Genomic DNA, 21,275 nt, shown 5'->3' on the forward strand with positions numbered 1-21,275 from the left:
CCTCACCCCAGTCCCTTTTTGTCAAGCTCAAAGCTAGCAGCCTAGAATGCACTTGGGGTCCCAGTTCTTGGGATTCTCCCATTAGGGAGCTTCTGTAGGTAAATCACAGGTAGAAGCAATTTAATTCCAAATGCAGTTGTCTGAAAAAATCCCATTGGCTGCTTTAGCATCCCTCACATTACCCCCACCTCCTTAAATGTTTTCAACCAGCCCTATTCAGGTGGTAAAATTACTGCTTGTATATTCCTGGAGGAACTTGTGTTATGTTTAATATTTACGGGGATGAACATCTGCTGGATCAAGCATATTAACTGCTCTCTGTTCTGCCTCTGGTAATCGCTGATTGTAGAGCTGAGCGTTTTCCTTCTTTTTAATTCAGTAAAGAGTTCACATGTGTCTAAAACTGCAAGTGGTGTGCACATGAATATGCAGTGCACAATTTTAAAAGCTAAACTGCTTTATGATTTATGGCTCATGCATTGATGGTATGTGGACATGTGGATCTTTTCGGTGATTTAGGCTTGCGGTGACTTTTATTTTCCTAAAGACAGGTGTAACAAAATCAGCTAGACACAAAGCTTTCGCATTATTGAGCAGTTTCTTATAAAAGATCCGATGGTGACTACAGCTTGCTCTGCATAATGCCAGCGCCTATAAAGCACACAAGGATGGGCTCTAATGTAATAAAACTTGTATATATTACGCTGGCAACTTCAAAGAGCTAGTGTAGAGAGAATATGGAACATGTTATTACTCTATAAAAGTTGCTAATTACTGTGTTGCTGTTCCTGGGGTTATTTCAGCCTTTCATTTACAGATAGCTATTATTTTACAGGTTTACCTTTTGAAATGTTGCTTTCTGGCACAAATTCAATAGCTTTCCAGATAACAACTGTCTTTTAAAGATGACTTCTGCTTTTTAAAATCTAGGCAGGCTTGTAGTCAAAGGGAAGAACGTAACTGTTTTGATGTGTTTGTATGCTGCTCAGCTCATCCAATTGCTGGTTCAAATTGAACTCCTGGATGGTGTTTATAAATTGTATTTTGAGATGACCAGTGATAATACGGAGACCTTTTGGGGTACGGGCTCAAGCTGTGTTTTCAGTCCCCAGTAAATTATCTGGAACACTGTCACAGAATGTCTGCTGAATTGACTTGAAATTTATATCATCTAAATTGTTATTATTTATTTATTTATTAAATTTATTTTGAGACCAGGTCTCTCAAAGTAGCCCTGGCTGTCTTGGAATTTGTGCTGTAGGATGGGCTGGCCTCGAACTATATAGATAGTTTACCTGTGTCTCACTAGTGCTAGCATTAAAGACATATACCACTACAGCTTGTAAAGCATTTTTTTAAAAGCTGTTGTACACTCCATCAGATTTTAAAGCAATATATATGTATGTATGTATATATGTGTATGTATGTGTGTGTATATGTATGTGTGTGTGTATATATGAAAGCACAGGATTTCTTGATTATAGCATAGTGGAACGGTTGGCTTAAGAGAGTGTTTTATTTTGTAGATATAGAATTTACATTTACAAAAGCTTATCTTCAGGTAAAAATTAAAGATAAACCAAACTACTTGAGTATACATTTCAAGCGTGTCAGACATTTTCTTGGTTATGAATCACTTTTTACATGGTATTTCTAACTTAATTTTAGGATTTATTAAGGATTTTATGTTGACGGTTTACTTTTAAGTTCATGAGTGATCAGAAATACCTAGTATTTCTCTCTCTTTCTCTTTCCCTTCCTCCTCATCTTGCTTCTTTTTGAGAGAAGGTCTTGGTGTGCAAACCAGGATGACTTCAAAGTCAAGGCAACCTTCCTGCCTCAGCCTACTGAGTTCTGAGGTCACAGGCGTGTATCATGCATGCCTAGTATATTTGATTACTTTCTGTGTGTCTGATATTTTCATATCTGTTATTTTCTTTTTTGAATCTGATAATATCTCAGAAGTGGTAAGTGATAGTACTTTCATTTTATAGATGAGAAAATGGGAGATTTAAACTGTTTGGTAACTATGCCAAGATCAAAAATGACAGCAGATATTTCAAAACTGATATTTACGAAACAACAGTATGATTTATCAGTGAGTGACATGTACATTAGCTGTTTTAGCTCATTTATTATTCCTCAACAAGAAACTTACAAAGTAAGTACTGCTGTTGGTCCATTTTTTTACAGATAGGAAAATTGAAGATGGGTAGTCAGGTAGCTTACCCAAGTTGACACAGTTCAGACTTGATTAAGAATTACCTTCAAGGCCCACTTTTCTGATACCAGGTCTACTTTCCATTCATGAAGAATGCCTTTGCAAAGAATTACAAAGCAAGACTTTGACAATTGCAAGTTAAAGTTGTCTCAAAATATTAAAAGAGGTCAGACCCTTAAATGGTATTGATCTAAATAAAAATCTGAAAACAGAATACCACGAGTTAGGAAACCGTGCCTGTTAATTAACTTATGAATGGAGATAAAAATTTTAAATAAAGACCATTGAGCACTTACTTTTTTTCATCATAGAACTCCCCCCCCCCAAAAAAAAACCCACCTGTCTTTGAAGAGAGGAGTTGCAGATTAATAGCAAGATACTCTTATTTTGATACCCGAACAACTTTTTCTAATTGGTAGATACCACATACCGATAAAACAAATTGCATTTTTACTAATCTTGACTGTGGCTTTGAACCTGAGTGTGCTTCTTCTACTGAATGTGTTCTCAAATGACTGTAGACAGAGTGTGAGACAAAAGTGTAACCAGTACAATCCATTGATAGGAGCCCCTGGGTCTGTCTCCTTCTAACAGCAGCACCCCTATTCAGAAACATCCATGCCTATTTTTCAAGGTAGGTCTTTTGAGCGTGAATGATCCGATGCCAGCTTATTTCAGCTGTGCCTTAGAATTGAGATGGATGTCCCTACCGAACATGGTTGCTCTACTTCCCATTTCTGCTCTGAAGGTTAAAGGTCAAGTGAAGGGTCTCAATCTGCACAGGGCTCTGTGACTTCCACAGAGCTGAGTCCAGAGAGCTGGGGAATCGGTACCTAAGCCGAGGCAGGTATCCCCAGAAGCAGTGCCTCTCTTTGGTTCCCGTTTCCCCTTTCTCTTGTGGCATCTAGACACCTAAGCCATTCCTTGGGGTCTTTAAAGTGATGGCCATCCCTCTCCACAGACTCGCTTGTTCTTGTTTCTTCATGCCATGCATCCTCCTTGGCCATCTCTACAGTCCACGTTCTTGTGGTGGCTGCTGTAGGGGATGCAGAGCTGGGTAAAACGTGTTGTGCATGTTCTTGTCTAGTTTTAGAGTTGGGCAAGAATGTAAGTGCAAAAGGAAGTTCACTGCACAAGAGTCAAAAGAGAACCCATGTTGGGACTAGGGTGAGTGGTAGAGGAGGGAAAGAGGAAAAAAAATGGAGTTTTTTTTTTTTTTATTACTTTTTTATTTTTTACTTACACTTTAAAAAAAGGTTTATAGAAGAGGTTGCCTTTGAACCAAGCTTTGGAAGATGAATGGGCTTTTGCAGATGGGGGAGGAGAGATGACATAGAGGCATATTGAGTAAAGCCTTTTGTGTGTGTTGGGGGGTGTCTCTAGAGGTACATTTTAGTGATCACAGTGAAATTACCAATACTGTGTATTTTTAAACACACAGAGCCTCGTCATCATGAGATGATTTTGGCAAATAAGGAAAGTTTTCCAAAACCAACATGTTTACTCTTCTCTGAATACGAACACCTCTTCATTACTAGGGTGGAAGTTGATCAAGATTGAAGTAATAAGTATTAAGATCTTGCTTATTACTCACTCTGTCCTTTACCCCCCTACAGACTTCACATACGCCAGAGTCCGCAGACTTCTGTTCACACCGGCACTCCACACCCCTCTAAATCCAGACCTTTGAAACTAACACGTGGGGCTAGAGAGACGGCTCAGCAGTTAAGAGTGTTTGTGGCTCTTCCAGAGGACTTGAGTTCAGTTCCCAGCACCCACATGAGGCCGCTCATAATTATTTGTAACTCCAGCTCTAGAGGATCCAATGCTCTCTTCTGGTCTCCATGGGCATTGGCAGCATCCCTCCCCATAGACACAGCCACATAAATAAAAAATAAAAAAGGAAAAAGGAATTGAAACACATTGTTTCATATTCATCAGTGTGGTCAACTCAGTCAGTGTTCACATAGTAGGCGTTACTATTGGACAGGTACTTTAGGCTTTTATATGTTTTGGACTGAGACTCACAGTTGACAAACACATTCAACACTGAAACCCAGTACCCCTGTGAACATGAGTACACGTAACTGAAATAGGAATGTCAGGAGACACCATTTATCATATGCGTGATGCATTCTGATATTTTCTAGGCTGTTTTTTTTTCTTTTTAAAACTTTCCTATTTGTGGGTTGAAGCCTGCAATTCGAGACCCTTCTATAAGGGATACAAAGGAGAGAGTCCTTTAGGAGTTTAGAGAATGGTGGTGCACATAAATACCAGAAATACAAAGCAGATACTGCCCACTGGAGGGGGCATGGGCACATCCTGTTGAGAGAGTAAAATATGCGTGGCTTCGTGGTGCTGAAATGCATCCCGAGGAAGTAGAATTTCAGAAGGAGGAAATAAAAGGGAAGAGAATCGCATGGAAAGAACAGTGCAAATAGACATACGGATTGAGTAGAGTGTGGTGTTTATTGGAAGATAAAGTTACTAGCTAAGGCAGGAGGAGGATGCACTGCACATCTGTCTGCTGCCAGAGGAGGCACCAGCACCATACTCTGCTTAAGGATGCTTCCAAGGGCCAAGCAATGCTCTTGACTTTTCAAATCACTCCCCAGGAGACAGGCCCGGGGAAGACTTACATAGAGCCCTTTAGGGTTCCCAGGTTGTTCATGTTCTCCTCTTGGCACTCAGGTTCCTGGACCTTTCTTCCATTATCATACATTTTTGAGGTTACTCTCTGTGGCCTTTCTCTCTCCAATGGCCCAGGAGGCAGGATGGGAGTGCAGAGCCCAGGCATCCTGAGTTTCCTGGAGCTGATTGGTTGAGAGCAGTAGGCTACCTTCACTCTCATTGGCTAAACGTGATGATACAGTCTATGGAGGAGGCTTTCATTGGTTAAAAGCGTTTGCACGGGCCTGCCCCAGAGGAGTATGGGGAAAGAGTCTCAACAGGCTCCAGGGTGAAATTGTTTTCTGAGAGGCCTGCCTCCCAAATCGTGGGTGGCAGTATGGAGGAAGCAGGAAGGAGAACACAGACCACTCTTGGTTGGTGAGTGGCAGCCACAGGGAGCCTATGTGTGGCAGAGATTGAGGAAAGCTGGGTGGGGAGGCTGGTTAGTTCAGGATGTGGAAGTTGATGAGCACTGGCGTGGGAGACAGGGATGTGGGGATAAGTTGGATGTCTCTGGGTTTTAATCAAATGCCTTTTGATGACAGTGAAGACGCTATTACGTGTGAGGAAATGGTTCCTTCCTGTGTTCCAGATTCTCTTTTGTGGAATGTAGGAGGGTTATAAAATGCTAAGAATCTATTTTGGGAGAATGTCCTTGTGAGCCAGAATGTCTAATCAATGACACTTCAGATTAGCAACTCAACAGGCCCTTCTGCTTAATATAGGTTAAAATAATAGTCAAGAACAACAAATCAATTTCTCAACATGAAGTACTAGATTATTTTGTGTTTAAATGGGATTTCAAAATTTGGAATAGATTTGTCTTAATTTTTTCTTGTTTGGGGGTAAGAAAGCCTGGGTGGCAAAATCAAAGCCATAAAAGAACATATTAATATCATTTGATATAAAATGTTTCCTTGTTTTATTTCAAAGCAGAAATCTACAAAACTTACTTTCAACATTGACTGTTCCCTTTTGTCTGGAAACGTATTTGGAGATTTTGAATTCAGTTGGCTTCAGTTTTGCTTTCTGTTTGGCTCTGAACAGCTCAGGGTGGCTTTCTTTTTCTTTTTTCTTTTCCCTAAGTCTTGGCCTCATCACTTAAAACAAAATGGCAGTGCTTATTCTGGCCTATTTCATACAGATGTTAGGTAATAAAAGCATCAGTTAATCTGTGAGTGCCAAATATGGTTCTTTTATACCCTTTGCTTCCTTAAAATGTCTTTTTTCATAAACAAAGAAACTTATAGAAAGACCACATAGGGTCCGCTTCAGCTGTGTGTGGGACACAGTTCTTTGCTTGGCATTGGAACCCAGGGACATACTTGAGTGGGGTTTAGGTTTTCTTAGTTATGCATTGTAGTCCAACAGATAAATATGGTTGCACTAGCAACTTTTTAAGACGTATGAACCATTACCTAATCTCTGATGTTTTACTCAGAATGTATTTTATTACTAACCATTACATCAAATGACTTCATTTGGCACTGTGGGTCTCAGTACATTATGTCAAGCTAATCATAATTTAGGTTCACTAGAAATAAAATACAAGTTATACCAGGCTATGAGGATACCTCACCACCTAAGAAGTGAAATGAGTTTTAATCTAAAACCACTAACACATGGGATGTGATAGGGGGCCTTGGGTGCTGAAGGTGGTACACTGGGTGGGTGGGTGGAGGTTTGTTCTGGATTGCCTATAGGCTGGAATACTGTGTGAGCATTTATCAGTGATGTGGCTGGGCCTGTGTTAAAACATGATGATTGCCTGGCATTGCAGAGAGACATTCCTGGATAAATGGACCTGCAGGGTGGGCTATTCCTGAGACTCTGTGCTGGTTAGTTTTTATCAATGTGACCCAAGCTAGAGTCACTTGGAGGCGGGAACCTCAATCTGAGAAAGTGCTTTAATGGAACTGGCCTGTGGGCATGTCTGTGTAGCATTTTCTTAACTAATGATTGATGTTGGAGGGTCCAGTCCATTTTGGGCATGCATATAGATTGTATAAGAGAGCAAGCTGAGCAGGCCATGGAGAGCCAGCCAGTAAGCAGTGTTCCTCCATGGTCTCTGCTTCCGTTCTTGCTTCTGTGGACTGTCTCTAGGTACCTGCCTCAGCTTCCCGTCATGATGGGCTGTAACCTGTAGGCCAGATAAACCCTTTCCTCCCCAGGTTGCTTTTGGTCATGGTGTTTATCACAGTAACTGAGATGCAAACTTGGCCAGCCTCCTTCCCGCTGCTAAAATCTGAGTCCATTCCCATTACTGGGAAGCTGGAATCCAAGCACACCAAGGCATTCTATTGTATTCACTTGGGTATTTCCCCCACTTCGGTCTCTCTCCTCACATGTGGAGAAAGCCAGGGAGGGGACTTAAACTTCTTCCTATAATTTCTCCCCAGGAGGCTCATTGTTAGCGGAGGTAAACAAAAATGACTCTAATTTGGAGACCACACTAACGTTTCAACTCACAGTTAGGTGCTTACCTTGATACTGAAAATAATTTTATTTTTGCTTTTTTTATGGGCAGGAAATTAGTTTTCAGAAACCCCCTGGGGGTTGTAATGTGAGCCTGTTAGTCTTAGTTAAATTTTTCTTGTCATACCTGTGCTGTTTACCTCAGTTATGAAGTGACGGAACACATTTTCTGTCAGTGTTCATTGAAATGTTAATTAGTTCCCTGACAGTTAGATAGAAAAACACTTTCCTGGAGTAGATGAGCTCCAATGCGGGGAAATAATCTGTTTTTGTTTTCAAATCGGAAAAAAAACCCCCCCCCCCCCCCCCCCCCCCCCGTAGAAGATATCCAGAGGAATTGAAGATCAAGGCTAAAAAGCTGTTTGGAGAGTAGAGGCCAGCACACTTAGTATACATCCAGGGAATGCTTCTGAACTTTAATGAATATCCAGATAGCCCAGGGATCTTGTTAAAATACAGCTTTTAATTTAGTAGGATGAAGGTGGGGCCATGGGTTTACATTTCTGATGAGTTCTTGGGTAATGATGCCTCGTCACAGAAGACATTGACCTGCAAGGACCGAAAGCATGCCTTTGAAAAGATGCCCTATCAGAAGACTTCGTATTCTCTTTCCTGTTTGGGGGAGACTTGTATAGTAGTATCACCATTTCCTGATGCTGGAAGGTTAGTTAGGGACACGATTTATTTTATCGCTGTGTCTTTTTTAAATACAATTCTGATGAATGAGGGGGTGCTTATTTGTACCCTAGTGGAGACAGAGTGGGAAATAAACGTAAAACCTGAGCAAACACGATTTGTAATAAATAGGCTAATCACATTTTTATAGCCTTTCAGGACTCCTCGGCTCTCCTAGATCAGCTACTGCTGCGGCATCAGAAGGGAGCCTTGAGTATTGAGATGATCCTAAGACTTTTTGGATCTGTGGGGACTCTACTGGAGACTCCTCTAGGTGCCCAGGATGGAAACCAGATGTCCCCATTCTTTTTTATCCATCTGCCCTTGGGAGGAAAAGGTGGAAGTGGGAGATGAGGGAGTAGCAAAAATTTACAGAATTATTGCCCTGCCTGGTGGCCATAGTCCTAAACAGCGGCTTTCCCAGTGTCCCACGAGAAATCTCGACTCAAGCTCCATGGGAACCAAGGGAGGCTTTAGATTCCTCAGTCAGGGACCTTCTGTAGCAGTGTGACCAGATATGCCCTACTCTGCCATTACCGGAGAACCATGGATCAGTTAGGTGGGGAACTTCGCTGCAGTTTCCCTGATTAACCCACCCTTGTTTCAATAGCAAACTAAGTATATGTGGGGCTAATGAAATACAACATGGCTAACTTTGCCTGTTCCGTGAGATCGGTGGGAAGGTCATTGGCTTCATTTTGTTAATGAGGGTGTGCTCATACAGGGGAACACACATGTGCCCCCAGTACACTTACATTCTCTGACAAAGTTAGGATTTAAACAACTTAATGTTTCAGATTTGGAAAAGAAAAATGACTTCAGGAACAGTGGGGCAGATTTAGATCTGTGGCCTTCGGGCTTGCAAGTTGATGACGGTAGGGCTTGTCAAAGTATTTCATGTTGTTGGAGCTAGGGATGTTAGTTGTGCTCTTTGTGTGCGTGGCATTTATTACCTTGTGTGTCACAGACCGTTGTGTTAACTGACTGGTTTTGTGTAACCATGTCTTGAGCATTATTTTTTTTTTTGAATTTACCTTGTTTTATATTGTGAGGAGGAGCAAAGGAGACTGCTGTATATAAACTAGGTATGTGTTACGGTGAGCAAGTATGTCGTTACTGACTTGGCCTGTATTTGTGTCATTGAATTAATGCATTTGCTTTCAAGTTATAGAAAACAATATTATCTGGCTATCAATATGTAATACAGACAATGGAGTAGTTGGCCATATAGACAATCCCCAAGTATACATAAATAAAGGACATTTTTAGACTCAGAGCTTTGTTCTGTTGGGTCAAGAGATTCTTAAGAAGAAAAATAACCTAACAGAGATCAACTGGGTGCTGAGCTTGAGTGGCATTGTGCAGGCTTTGCTTTGGCTGTGAGAGCAGGGCTTAATTTGCTTATCTTCCCAATGCTATGTCTCATGGACTGGATACTGCCTTTGTCCATGGGATGGAAGCTGCCTGTGTCATTTCTTGGAACTTCGGATGTGTAAAGTGTGGGTGGAGCTTGAGGACTTGAACTCAGCCTGAGAAGCAGGCTTCCCCATGGTGCCAACTCTGCGGTTACCTACAGAGAGGCTCTGTGTCCTGAATCCAGTGGGTAGACAGACCTTGTTAGACTTTCCATGCCTCCCCAGGATGTTGGGACTTTGGTCCTTTCACTTTCTGAAATGCCCCTCTCTTGCCCTGCTGGGAGGAAGAAACAAGGACTCAAGTGAAGAGAAGACTTGGCATTGTATACCCTCCTAACAGAATATGAGAGCTAGCTGTCTTCTGGGGAATAGACTATGCCATCCACTGAAATGGGACCACTGCATCGTTCAGCCAACCTGAATGCCTTCTCCCCGGGGTTAACAATTCATGTCCATAGACTGGTCATAGTCCTGGCCCTGTGACCTGGGATGTAGCCTGTGGCCCATCTGTGCTGTCTGGGCCCAGGTTACAATGGTATAGCTAAAGTTAGTAGGGCTACATAGGAGGGTCCAGTTCCAGGCTGCCTGCAGAGCCTGCCGAGTCCTTCCCAGAAGTTTGGCCATGACCCATGAGGCCAGGTCATCTTGTGGAATGAGGACTGTCTGTCTGTCTATTTCCTTGGAGGTAGTTCCCTCTCCAGAGCATGGTGGATCTTTTACTGAGGTGACTTCTTTCCTTCCCGTTTTAAATAAATAGAATTTCCTTTGGTATGAACACAATACCTTTTTTTTTTTTTCTGGGAAAGCTGGTGAATTTTATTTACTACCCAGTTACCACCTTTCCTTGATTTAAAACTCTAACACTGAGTAACAAATTTCAAGTGCAGATAGAAAATATTTGGAGAAGCAATTGTTTGGGTTTGGGGGACAGATGAATAAGAACAATGTATAAGGACACATATATGAAGAGGCCATGAGGAAACCTATTGCTTTGTATTCTAACCTAAAAGGGGGAAATAAATATTTATAGTATGGAAGAGAATCTAGTGTTGCATTTTCTAATATTTAGATAGATAATTAGTTACATAATTAATTTATATTCTTTTCCTTAGTTGTATCCCAAAGCAAGATGAAAGCAGTATTTTAGAACCTTAAAATATCATATCATACACAATAATGCAGTGCAGTATGTGTACAGTCTAGGGGACTCTCAGCTGCTCTTTGTCACACTCTCTCTCCAGATCTGTAGGTTTCTGGGTTGAGATGAGCTGCCACTGGTAGAGCCGGACACAGAAGTGTGAGTAGACCTCATTTCTAATCCATGATGTGTTTATACTTTAGCCTGTAACACACTCTTTCACATACTGACAAGTGTAGTTTTTGCCTGCCTGATGTCTTAGGATGTTTAAAAAGTGGTACCCTGTAGAGGAGATTTCCTGGAATGAGTGACAACTGATGGGCCTGAAAGGGTGAATCAGAATAGAGGAGTGCAGTAGGTACTGTGATGTCAGCAAAGGCAGAGGGGAACAGCAGGCAGTAACTGTGCTTGGTGAAGGGGAGTTAGATTTGTGCGGCTAAGGAGGGAATAGCAGGAAAAGGAAGCTGGGAAATGAAGTGGGGACGAGTTCCAGAAGGACCTTACATGGCATCCTCAGGAGCTGGAACGTTTTCTTGTAGATGGCCAGCCGTGGAGGTCAATGAGCAGGTAAATACAATGGTTACTATGTGCATGGTATTATTTCTAGAAGGCATTGTACGTGGATAAGTCTTGTGACTGGGGTCCTGTCGGGACAGTCAGGAGGTCAGCATGGAGGACCGGGAGGAAGGGGAGTGTAGAGAGGCATTTGCATGGCATTGTCAGAACCTGAGGGTGGACTGGAGAGACAAGATCATGGGACCAGAAGTGTTCTTTTGGGAGATGTAGCTTGTGTGAGTGGATAGAGAACATGGGAAGAGAAAACCAAGCAGGAAAGTGAAGTGTCTCCATCTAACGCCGTGGTGTTTAAGTGCATGTGGACTGTGAAGTTAGGGTGGCTTACAGGAAAGTTGTTGTAAGATCCTGACATGCAGGAGGAAGGTGGGGATAGGAGGAAAGATTGGGGGATTCCCAGCAGATGGGTGCTGGTGAAAATGACAAGCTTGTCCAGGAAGAGTGAGACAAGGATGAGAAGCAGGCCCGGAATGTTTGGGGCAGTGAGGGGGGGACCGTGTAGAAAGGGGGATGATGAGGAAGCTGGAGAACTAAGGGACGACACGATATGGTGGTGCATGAATGGGCAGTGGGGTGAAAAGTGATTGGGTGTGGTGAAGTGGAGCTGGGAAGGTCTCATTTCTGAGGGAAAGGGGAAACATCTCTTGAGGCAGCTCTTAGAGGAGGATGGAGCCGCTGTGCCCAAGGTATTAGGAGTGCATTCCTCAGCAGTGAAGAACTCTCGCTCTTCTTTCTCCCCCTCTTTGAATCTTCCCCTCTCCTCCTCCTCCTGCTCCTGCTCCTCCTCCTCCTCCTCCTCCTCCTCTTCTTCTTCTTTTTTGGTTTTTTTTCGAGACAGGGTTTCTCTGTGTAGCTTTGCGCCTTTCCTGGAACTCGCTTTGCAGACCAGGCTGGCCTCGAACTCACAGAGATCCGCCTGGCTCTGCCTCCCGAGTGCTGGGATTAAAGGCGTGCGCCACCACCGCCCAGCTCTCTCTCTTCTTTTGCAAGCAAAGGGAGCTTCTAAAAGCAGTCACAGAGCTGTATATGGTATGAAAGGTAACAGATAGGTGTTTCATAGTTAGTGACTTTATGAAAAAATCTTCATAAACCGCTTTAGCATAAATCTCTGTCATACGTTCTGTAATTTAATTGGAGTGTTTGAGAGTCATTTTGATTCAGAAGTAATTGGGTAAGGCTAAGTCACTAGAAAAAAAATTAGTGAACTTGTCTAATTGTGGAGAATTTAAAATGGATTTTTAAGAACTATTTTCAAGCCTGGCGGTGGTGGTGCATGCCTTTAATCCCAGCACTTGGGAGGCAGAGGCAGGCGGATCTCTGTAAGTTCTAGACCAGCCTGGTCTACAAAGCAACTTCCAGGACAGCTAGGACTATTATTACACAGAGAAACCCTGTCTCAAAAAATTAAAAAAAAAAAGAATTCTTTTCAAACTTAACAGACTGGCATCCAGGAGCACCAGGATGTGATACTGACACTTGGTGACAGAATGCCCTTGGAGGGATGTTAGGCCACAGGTCATAACCCGGGAAGTAGGTTCTACTCTTCCTTGCTTTGCAGAGAAACAAAGGACAATAGCACATTACACAAAACGCACGGCTGGGTGGTGGAGCTGGCCCGTCCACGCAGGAGGTGTGTATACATAGCCACTGCCCTATAAAAAGCTCCACTTAATGACAGCCATTGAGTGTGAATTCCAAGGTCTCATCAACTCTAAAATATTTGTGAAATTTATACATGTGTATGTCGAACACCTATTTTATCTGTCCTGCATATACACATGAGTCTCCAGGCCCAGGGAAGTTTATGTGTATGAGGCACCTTGAGAGATTTATTGTCAGTGTTAAAACTCTGAATAACGTAGTGGTTATACTGGGTCCAAATATTGTGGGCTGGTGGAATTCTAATTAACAGGCTTCCTTCCCTGTGCGTGCATTGTCTGCAGGTCTTTGTCATTTTGGGTTCCACTTCTTTATCCATATTTACCATGTATAAAGCACACTGTCTATATATTTTCCCTTAATTATTTGTATGCCCATAAAACCACTAATTTGACAAGTTTTATGGTTGACGAAAATGGCAACAACTGTTTGTCACAGCTGGCCACATGTATTGTAATACCTAAATGTAACTCTATTAATAACAACGACGACGGTGCAGCAGTAAACCTATCAGCACCACCTCCCGAAGGCCACCTGAAACCTGTGGAAGGTGTTTTTAAATGTAGCTTGTCTTGGAGCAGCGTCTCCCGTTCCTTATACAGTCAGGCTGTCCTCTCAGCGGAGGACCGATCCTGTGTGCAGCTTCGGCAATGCGGGAAAGAGTCAGCGGGCTTCGTGTCTGTCATGAGATAGTTTGGTAAAGTACAATTAATAGATTCTTGGCATAATGGACTGTGACAAATTGAAACAGATGTCAGAAATAACCATAGATGCTTTCTTTAAAGATCTTTGAGAACAAGACAAATTAAATTTTAAGGAAGATTTAAAAAAATCCACTTGGCAGGCAAAATTCCAGAGAGGCCCCATTTGGTAATTGGAAAGACAAGGACTTTGGAGCCGACCTGTAGTTCAGATTCTGACATTCCCTGTGTTAACTGTGTTTTCTTTTTCTTTTTTTTTTTTCTTTTTTTTTTAGATTTATGTATTTATTATGTATACAGTGTTCTGCCCACATGTATGCTTGCAGGTCAGAAGAGGGCACCAGATCTCTTTATGGATGGTTGTGAGCCACCATGTGGTTGCTGGGAATTGAACTCAGGACCTCTGGAAGAACAGCCTGTGCTCTTAACCGCTGAGCCATCTCTCCAGCTCCCTAGCTGTGTTTTCTTGACTCACCTCACCTCTCGGAGCCTCGGTTCCCGTGCCTCTCTGTGAAGTAATACTGCTACTGATTTGCCAAAAGGATTAAATGAGATATATGTTAGTAGGTTGGCACGCAGTAGGTCTTCCAGATGACAGGCTTAATAATGGTTCTAGTTGAACTAATGGCTGCAACTGAGCGACATTTAGAGGTGCTGTATGAGTCATTACGTTTTTATCTCTTTTAACTGATCCCCCCTGCCTCAAGTCTTGGCCAACAGTTTCTTCCATTGGAGTAGGGTTTTCTTAGGCTTCTCAGTCAGGTGATATTGAAACAATAAAACACCCCACAGATGTCAGTGGTTAAGGTATTGTTCTGTACCACAGCAGTTGTGGGTCAGCTCGTCTACTGCCCATTCTTTTCAGGCCGCACTGGCAGGTGAACCTTCTTTTGGAACATGCCATCCTGTTGGTAGAAGAGGAAAAGGGGCTTTGTCAGGCTGTGGCCCATGACATGCTGCTCCTATTCCATTAGCCCACTAAGCACTACAGACAAGCCTCACCCAGCAGTGTGGACTGACAAATGTCTCCTTCACCCAACATAGCAGTAGATGGCACCAGCCGGCATGATGTCCTCTTGGGGACAGAGGCATGACAAGTGGTGATATGGCTTCCCAAGCCATTCCTCAGCATTTTCCATTATTGTTAATTAGTATTTTTAAATTATATTACAGCACATTTCAAAAGAGCATAGAGAGCTCTCATGTGATGTGTTCTTCTATACTATAAAATATCTTTACATTTTGGTCTGTGCTTCTGTTTTTACTGAAGCTTATCACATCTTTGAATATCCATGGTAAAAAGAGGATTGAGCCGGGCGGTGGTGGCGCACGCCTTTAATCCCAGCACTCGGGAGGCAGAGCCAGGCGGATCTCTGTGAGTTCGAGGCCAGCCTGGGCTACCAAGTGAGTTCCAGGAAAGGCGCAAAGCTACACAGAGAAACCCTATCTCGAAGAAACCAAAAAAAAAAAAGGATTGATTGAAACACACATGCATACATGCACACACACAATAACAACAACAAAAACCAAGTGAAATGTTTCTATCCGAATAGACAAGGTTTTCTTGAGATAGGCTAAAATATTAGGGGGATTGTTTTATTTAGAAGTACGCGGTTATTTAGTGTTTCATACTTAACCAATTTTCTTCCACCTTGTATATGGCTTAATACTGTATATTCAATTGTGCCCTGACTGCTAAATTAATCAGCTAGTTTTTCATGTCCTAGGAAAACTAAATTATTAATTAATTTATAAGCAAAGAGTCAAATAAATATATTAATTGGAAGGGAATCAGTTGGCGTATAGAAAAATGACGTTTATTGCTACTTTTAACTTGACCTGTATTCCTTGAACCTGGCTTTGATCTTTGAAAATCTTTCAATAGCAAAAGAGGCTCTGTGAACCACAGATAAGCAGAGAATAACTGCCCACTGACGTGGTGAGTGAGAGAGTGTTCCTGTGGCCTCCAGGTAGAGGAGATGAAGGAGTCGCCTGGGATTTAGTGTGGACTGAGCCTGTGTTTACCTTTGCTGCATTTTCTAAAGTTCTGAGCAGGTGAAGATCTGTGTTCCAAGTCCCCAGAAAATGAATAAATGCAATCAATGCCTTTCTGAAAAGGGCAATTTTCCTTTCTCTGTTTTATTACTTTTAGTAATAAAAGTTTTGTTTTATTGCTTGGAAATATTCTCAGTGCTGTTGGAATAATATCATTAAGTCTGTAGCAGGAAGTGGTGCACAACAGCACTGTGAAACATTTAAATGGTGTTAAACTCTGTGAGACTAGAATAAGGTAAAAATGTAAAATAAATAGTTACAAACAGAGTTATTTCTTTCTAATCTGTGTGAGCATTGAGATACAATGTTTTGAACTGGCTGCCACTGCTGTAAAGTACTTGAAAGAAAACCCATTAGGTAGAGTCAAAACTTGAACAGATTAGCTGTTCTTTAATGGGCCCAGAAGATCTTCTGCTACTTCAAAATCATTTTTAATTCTTATTACTTAACTTCCTTGACTATAAAAACATAAGGTTCTTTGTTTCCACATTTCCAGAACTATGTATCTACCAGGAAGTACTTCTTCTAAGCAATGATCTTTTACATAAAACATTTAAAAAGCTAAGTAAGTTCGAATGGTATATTTCTGGATCACAGGTAGCGATTAATGAAATTAAATGAGCAAACATTTCAGGTGCTTTTGTATCCTGGGTCACCAAATGTTTACTTTCTGTTTATTGTAATAGGCTTATATACAGAATCTTAATAAGCTTGTAGGATACAACTGTGTGTGTTTTACTTAGGATTTAAGATCCTAACGGTGTGTGTATTTTTTAGATCTCATATGTTCATGATTGTGTGAATGTGCAAATAGAGCCCTTTTGTTTTGGCTTTTTTTTTTTGGTTTTCAAGACAGGGTTTCTCTGTGTAGTTTTGCGCCTTTCCTGGAACTCACTTTGTAGACCAGGCTGGCCTCGAACTCACAGAGATCCGCCTGGCTCTGCCTCCCGAGTGCTGGGATTAAAGGCGTGCGCCACCACCGCCCGGCTTGTTTTGGCATTTTTAATCAAGTTGCTTTTTTGGTGTTCAGTTGACCAGGCTGGGACCTCCCATAGAATGTCAAATAGTAGTGGTTAGAGTAGATAATCCTGGGTTTTCTTCTTGGGGATCAGTTGTTTAGGATTATAATATCATCTGTAGGTTTTTCATAAATGCCATTAACCAGGTTAGAGTTCCCTTCTGTTTCATTGCTGTGCTGGAGCGATTTTGTTAAAGACATTTTTTTCAGATTCTATTGAGATGATCATGTGGATTTTTCTTTATTCTGTTAATATGGTTTAAGCCAATAACTAATGGTCATTTGTTGAACCAACCTTGCATTCCTATAACATCTGACTTGGCCATAGTATATAATCCTTATAAATATGTAGCAGAATAATTTTTGCTAATATTTTGTTCAATGACTTTCTTTTTTGAAATATATTTTCCTTCAGTTTCTTCTTTAGTAGTGGAAGCTCATGATCCCCAGAGACAAAAATAAAAGAACAAGACTTCTCTATGGAATATGAAGGCTTCATTTCTGTACATATTTGGAATGACTGTCCTTTAAGTAAGGATAATCAAGTCTTAAAATGTGCCTAAGTATTCAAGCTCAGAACTTTTATATAATGCTTTCCTAAAGAATTTTGACTTGACATATGCTCAAGAAATTCTTACATATTTTTAATATGACACATTTATATTTTATGTCTTGACCTTATAAAAGTCATTCTTTTTTCCTTTACTTAGTTTCTTAATCAGTAAAGGAGATTTAGGGGACCAGTAATTAAATGGTATGTTCATGTGCCTCTATGATGGTACATGATAGGAAGGTACAATTATTTAGTAAATGTGGACATTTAAAAAAAAAATCTCAATTCACAAATTCAAATGCTTTAGGCATCAAGCAAGACCAAATACATGTTTGAATCAGTAACACAGTTATGCGTGACTCTGCTTCCATACATTCAAGGTAAAAACAGACAATACCATGAACAAACAACACAAGCCTCTGTTGTCTGGATATATCTGCCTCCTCTACAGGACCAGTCATTCCTGAAGTCCTTGATGTAGCTTATGACCTGAGACCATAGTTCAGCATCACTGTTAGGATGGTCCTTAACTTCTCCGTAGCTTTGTTGTCTCATTCGTGAAATGCGGCTATTAGACAAGTTGCCGATCTTCCAAGGGATTACATGATGTAATATATAGAAATGACTTGAAACGATCCGGTCCTCTATCAGTATAAGAAAGTGTTTCTTTTTTCTGTGCATCTTCATTTTTTGAAGACGATACTTTTGTGTTCGAAAAGTTTAGCAGCCAGCTGCTGAAAATTTCCAGATGACCAGCTAGAAATACCTCCTTCTCATAGGACAAACTTGCTAACACCTGCTAGATCCCTTATCTGGACTTGAATTGTTGCCTGGGTTTTCCCATCGGCCTTCCAGTAGAAAGGACTATTGTCCAGTCTGTTCACCCATCGCTCCCATTAGATATAAGTCCTTGTGACAACCCTGCAATCCACTTCAGAATTCTTACAAACTCAGTGTTACCTTTAATGGTTTTTCTCTGGCTTCCTGGACAGATAATCAGAAGGTCAGAGCTTGTGCTTTCTTGGCATCTAAGCATTTGAAATGGTTTGATTTCTACGGTTTTCTGACCACAGTATATCAAGCTCTGGCACCTCTAACACTCCACCCGAAGCTTTTTCAGTGCGAGATTTTTACCCACCATCTCTATGGGGTCTACCAAGTAGCCCGGCCACAGCAGGGCCTGTAGGCTAGCTTTCCAGTTTTTCCGTCAGCAGGAAGGACACAGCTACCCAAACTCATGAGTGTCATGTTAGCTGAGCACCTACTGTGCATGACGCTTGGTAATACAGATAAAAGAATGTGACCCTTACTCTGAAGGAACATGCGTGCAGTCTTGTTGGAGAGAAACCAGAATCCATGAAACAGCTGACGAGTCAGGCGTGAAGAACATTAGCTCCTTCTGGAAAGGAACCGAGAAGCCATCTTTCTAGCCCTTCCCCTCACTTGAACAGCAGAAAAAACCGATACCTAGAACCAAATGCTAATTGCTGTGATGTGGTTCAGGGCTGTTCAACTCAAAGTGTTTTTTCCAGAATCAGCTGGCTGTCTGGAGGAAGGGGTCCAGAAGTTTGTATTTGGGTCCCAAGGTTCATTTATCGGACCTGGGGATGGTAATGGGCTAGAGAGTGATCTCAGAGGTTAGGGCTGGTAGGTTATTTTAGATGAAGCCATATAGCTTTGTGGCTTTTGGCAGGGGCTTAGAACCTAGACCACCTGATTCTCAAATGCAGGAGAACTAGAGCTCTTTCCTCAATGCTCTGCTGCATGTGTTAGCTGCCTCTGTCTGTTCTCTCTTTCTCTCTCTCTCTCTCTCTCTTTTTTTTTTCCTGTCTGTGCTTCTTTCTTTTTCTTCAGCCCTATCCTTCCTCTTGCAGCCTGGTAAATCCCGGGATCCTTAACCTGGAGGTCAGGGAACCCCTCACATCGTAAGCGCACTCTCCTTTCTTCCTTTCATTTTTGTCTTCTTTGCGGAGGGAGCCTGCAGCTTTCATCAGCCCCCCAGAGGCATCCGTGACCTCTGCTTCTGTGCCGGTGGAAGCTGCTGGGGCAGCAGCCGGTTTCCATTAGGAGCCCAGGGCCGAGGTGGAGCTTGGAGAACTCTGAGAACTGGATTCCTTTGTTAGTGTTTCCAGGCGCTGTGGAAATTTAGGGCACTGGCAGGGATGATAGGCAGAGCCATCCTGCAAGGCAGGGTGACTTGATTGTGAGCACACAACTACATCCCTTCCTGACTGCTACCCCAGCAGGAGGCTTGCAGTGATGTGGCTAGAGCATAAACAGGAAGCCAGGGAAACCCCAGAGCCTATAGTGTATTCTCCTCCTCTGTCCTTTCCATGCGCCATGGTGGGAGGCAGGTGGTGGAGATTTGCTTTAATTGCAAATAAGCTGATTGACACAGACCTCCTCAAAGTGAGGCCCAGCAGCTAGAATGCCTGTCTTCTGTGCTTAAAATGAAATTAAGGGCCAGTGTTGGATGTAAAGCTTTAGGAACCGGAATGCCTGTAATAAAAGGCATTTTATAAGCACGAATACCATACCCTATCTCAAGGGCCTTTCAAATATTAATTATAGTTATCCTGAGGGTCGCTATTCAGTGATAAACTCATGACCAAATAGCTTTACTTGTCTTTTTTAGAGCTGTAATGAAGCCCTTGATTTCCCCCCTTCATTATACAGTATTCAAATGTACCACCTAACAGTTTTAATGTAATTGATGGCTATGCACAGTGGTGGGGTCAAGGGCTTCTTAATGTGGCCAGACAGCAAGAGTCCAGAGTGCACTATTTATCCCCGGGACTTAGTTGGAAGACAGGACATGTTGGGGACGTTCAGTTAAGTGTGGCCGGCCAGTCAGCAGGCCATATCACGATGACATTCTTTTGGCACGTGCATATGATAAAGCCAGAGTTAGACTTCAGGGATTTGGGCCTCATCTGTATTTGGTATCCAGAGACTACCGAGAGTTGTCATGGGTTAGGGGCTTCCAGCTAGACTTCTTGCAGAAGCTAGATGATTTAGTCATAGAGAGACCAGTGATACATGTGTATTTGGAAGTTCATTCATTTGCTCATATTTCACCATGTCTCAGAATTTCCAGGGTTTATTTCATGATTTTTAGAAGGACGTGAATTGTTTTATATTAAAAAAAAAAAAAACCTCTTAATGAGAAGTCAAATTAAGGAAAAAGCTAAGGTGTTTAGGTAACCTGACAAACTCTTTAAAAGTTTTCTAGGAAATTTGGGGATGAAAAATTAATATATGAAGGGAAGAAATGTCAATAAGGATTTCTTTAAGGCCACTTAAACAAATGTACAGTCCGACATGGTGGTGCACACCTGAAATCCTGATGTTGGAAGGCTACGATAGGCAGATCATAAGTTCAAGGCCAACCTAGGCCACTATAGCTCATTCCAGTCTAGGTTGGGCTACGTAAGGGAGTCCTAGGTCAAAAAGAAAATAAAACTCCAAAACCTCAATTAAAAACCAAACAAAACCTACCACATCATTCATATATATATTTCCTTTGCGGGGGGAGGGGGGAGTCTCTGTCTTATTTTTTCTCCTAAAAGACAATTCCTTTACAGGCGCTCAGAGTTACTGATCGATGAGAAGGAAATACAGGCTTTCTTGTGGTCAACACCCTTTATTACAGTCTGATTTCATATTACTCTATGTATTGAGATACTGTCTTCTAAGTGGGGTTGTGTGAAAATTCAGGAAACATACTCTCACAGCCAACCTAGGGGAGTGCCTTATAGTCAGCATTCAACAAATCCTGAGCATCCTGTCACAATGGTTCTCTACACCAGGAGGTGATAAAATCAGAGTCGCTGTGAGAGGCCGGGTTCCGAATCCAAGTTCTCCTACCTCCCTTTATCCCTGAGTCCAGATGTAAGTAGGACATAGGCCACACATTCCTGACCCAGGTGTTAGAAGAGTCCAGGCTAGGGGGACAATTGGGCAGGCAGATTACAGTACAGTCACCATAACCTTGTTTGGGGAAAGTGCCCTGGGTGAGCATGTGGTTACTGCTGTTTTGAGATACTCTTACTGTCCAGTCTGATGTGGCTTGGCTGCCCAGAGACCAGTTCTCTTCCTGTTTCTAGATCTGAGAGAGGA

The 21,275-nt window shown here is 42.0% G+C and overlaps 1 protein-coding gene across 3 annotated transcripts in view; it reads left to right on the forward strand.

The window, feature by feature from the left end:
- The window catches only part of Aff3 (ALF transcription elongation factor 3), a 480,672-nt gene that overhangs the window by 811 nt on the left and 458,586 nt on the right, over positions 1-21,275 (forward strand). The gene's annotated exons all lie outside the window — the stretch shown is intronic.

The sequence above is a fragment of the Peromyscus californicus genome, unplaced genomic scaffold (genome assembly GCF_007827085.1).
Source record: "Peromyscus californicus insignis strain IS unplaced genomic scaffold, ASM782708v3 Scaffold_19__1_contigs__length_69161282, whole genome shotgun sequence".
NCBI lineage: Eukaryota > Metazoa > Chordata > Mammalia > Rodentia > Cricetidae > Peromyscus > Peromyscus californicus.